Consider the following 3,696-nt stretch of genomic DNA (forward strand, 5'->3'; position numbering starts at 1 on the left):
AGTAACATAGGCTCTTCCATAAAATAGTAGTACTGCTTATTTTTGTTTCTTCTTCACATAAAGGTAATGATTGTGGAGGTTACTATCCCATGATACTGAATGTAGATTTGTCAGGATGATCCACATGATGAACCAATCTCTCTCTTAACCATTGAGCTCCATCATGTTCCTGTGAGAAAACACAAACATATCCTTGGCCCCATATTAAAATGGGGTCAGGTCCATACCATTGACCAGTTAAGGGATCTCTCCATTTTACCAAGGTATATGGAGAACCTTGTGGATGCCAGAATCTTTCTGCTGCTGAATGGCCATGCTTATCAATTTGTAAAAAATTTAAAATATAGGTAGCATGATTTAAGTAATTTCTGGGTGAGGAGGGATATAACTCCCCCTTTCTTATTTTTAGAAGTTGCACTTTTAATGTGCCATGAGCACGTTCAACTATTCCCTGTCCTTGAGGATTATAGGGAATACCTGTAATATGCACAATATGCATTTGTTGGCAGAATAGTTTGAAGGCCTTACTAACATATCCAGAACCATTATCTGTTTTTATTTTTTGAGGTACTCCTAAAATGGAGAAACAATATATACAGTGAGCAATAACATGTTTAGTAGCTTCTCCTGTTTGAGCTGAAGCAAGAATAAATCCTGAAAAAGTGTCAACAACAACATGTACATACCTTTGTTTTCCAAACTCCATTACATGAGTAACATCCATCTGCCATAGTTGATTAGGAAGCAAACCTCGAGGATTAATACCATAATGTGGAACAGAAGAAAATTGAGGGCAAGTGGAGCACTGTTTAACAATTTGTCGGGCAGCTTCTCGAGGAATCTGAAATTGATATCTAAGAGTACGACTACTTTGGTGATGGAGTTGATGAGATTGACGAGCTAAATCAATTTTAGAAAGGGCAATAAATTTTGTGGAAACATCAGCAAGATGATTTCCCAAAGACAATGGACCGGGTAAAACAGTATGTGCTCGAATATGTCCAATAAAACAAGGAAGAGAACGATTATGAATATAATTTTGTACTTGAATAAAAAGTTGTTGAATCTCTAAATTACTGGTATTAATACAGGCCACAGTTTCTAAAGAAGGAAGGGCTTTAGCCAAATACTGACTATCAGTATATAGATTAAAAGAAACATGGGCAAATTCCTGAAAAACAAAAAGAATGGCACGCAATTCAACTACTTGTGCCGAAGTGGCAGGTGTTGAAAAAACCTTTTCATGACCATCAATAACATAAACAGCTTTTCCATTAGAGGATCCATCAGTGAAAATAACAATGGCATCAGGTATAGGCTTAAATGAAATAATTTTTGGAAAAATGAAGGATTGAAGATTTGCAAATTGTAACAATTTATTAGGTGGATAATGAAATTTAATTTGGCCTGAAAAATATGCAAATGCAATAGCCCAGGAATCACAATTCTGAAACAGCCAATCTAATTGTTTTCCTGTAAATGGAATTACAATAATGGAAGGTTCTAAACCAAAATATTTCCGAGCATTACATCGGATTGATTGAACAAGTTGGGCAACAGCTTCATAATAAGGTTGTAAATTTTTGGCAGGTGAAACAGATAAATGTAACCACAATAAAGGTCCATTTTGCCACAAAACAGCTGTAGGGGAATGTTTGGTTAGAAAAATAAAAGCTTCTAAGGGTTTTTGATAATCAAAATAAAATATCTGTTGATTAGAAATGGCTATTTCCACCTTTTGAAGAGCCAATCGTCCTTCATATGTGAGGGTCCTGAGGGAGGAAGGATCAGGATCCCCTTGCAAGATATCAAATAAAGGTTTTAATTCTCCGGTAGTTAATTTTAAATAGGGACGTATCCAATTTATATCTCCCAATAATTTTTGAAAATCATTCAAAGTTTTCAAATTATCTTTTCGAATCTGTAACTTTTGGGTAAATATTTTTCGAGGATATAGCTGATATCCCAAATATGAAAAAGGAGACTCCTGTTGAATTTTTTCAGGAGCAATAACTAACCCATAATCATTTAAAACCTTTTGTAAATAAACAAATACAGTAAGCAATAATGATTCATCTTCATTTGCTAAGAGAATGTCATCCATATAATGTATCATATAAACAGAAGGATACCTTTGTCTAATACAGGAAAGAGCCTGCGCTACAAACTTTTGACATAGGGTAGGGCTATTTGCCATACCTTGAGGCAAAACTCTCCATTGGTACCTTTGCATAGGTTCCTGGAAATTAATAGAAGGGACACTAAAAGCAAATCGTTTACAATCTGTAGGGGCTAGAGGTATAGTATAAAAACAATCCTTTAAATCAATAACTATTTTAAAAGTATTTCTAGGTATTGCAGAGGCAAAGGGAAGACCAGGTTGTAATGCTCCCATGATTTCCATAGTTTCATTAATCTTTCTTAAATCTTGCAATAATCTCCATTTACCAGATTTTTTCTTTATAACAAAAATAGGTGAATTCCAAGGAGAGACAGACGGTTCAATGTGGCCTTTATCTAATTGTTCCTGCACTAACTGTTGGGCAGCTGTTAATTTCTCACTAGTTAAGGGCCATTGGTCAACCCAAACAGGTTTTTCATCTTTCCAGACTATTGGATCTGCATGGGGTGCAGGCATGTCAATGACCCCTAGGGAAAATATCCCAGGCCTTGTTTAGGAGGATGAGCTGACGGAGTCACAGGAAATTGAATTCCTTGACCTTCCTTTCCTAAACCAACATTAGGCAAAAATCCTTGATCAAACATTTGGTTAGAGACCTTTTGATTAGGGCTATATAAATAAACTCCCATTTGTTGCATGACATCCCTTCCCCATAGATTAACCGGGAGGCCAGGAATAACATATGGTTGAAAAGTCCCACAATGTCCTTCTAAATCACTCCAATTTAATATATCAGTACTTTGTTTAGGATTTCTACTTTGACCAATGCCTTGTAATTGAGAGACAGTCTCCTGCAAAGGCCATGTAGAAGGCCACTGGTCAGCAGTTATAACGGAGACATCAGCACCAGTATCTAATAACCCAATAAAAGATTTTCCTTGAATTAACAGTTTTATCTCTGGCCTATTGGCTCCAATAGATTGTACCCAATAAACGTCTGAGGACCCAAAGCCTTTATTCCCTCTAATGGCTTTTTTATATTTTCCTGAAGTAACTATCCTGGGTAAAAGAACCAATTGAGCTATACGCTGTCCAGGCTGAATAACAGAAATTTGAGAAGGAGAATAAACCATACTTTTAATTTCTCCAGTACAATCCTCATTGATAATTCCTGGGGAAATTATGAATCCTTTCACGGTGGAGGAACTTCTACCCAATAAAAGACCTAGGGTACCCCTGGGTAACGGCCCAAAAACTCTGGTGGGTTATGCTTGCATTCCCATTTCAGGGGTTAGTAATGCATAGGAGGGGGAACTGAGGTCCAATCCTGCACTGCCTGGGGTGGCTCGGAATAAGTCCTGAACGGATTTTTTGACTGAGGGAGGATCCGAGGAGTTGGATCCTGAAATGCCCCAAAAGTTTGATACGGGGCCTGAGGCTGGCCCCTTTGCCCATTTCCCAACTGGATAGGATTGCCCATAACATCCCTTTTAGATCTACATTCATTGGCCCAATGATTTCCTCTTTTACATCTAGGACATAAACCAGGTTCTTTAGGAGGTTTTGAAAAAGGT

Source organism: Fukomys damarensis, unplaced genomic scaffold, assembly GCF_012274545.1.
Source record: "Fukomys damarensis isolate Sample0158 unplaced genomic scaffold, DMR_v1.0_HiC HiC_scaffold_16, whole genome shotgun sequence".
NCBI classification, from domain to species: Eukaryota; Metazoa; Chordata; class Mammalia; order Rodentia; family Bathyergidae; genus Fukomys; species Fukomys damarensis.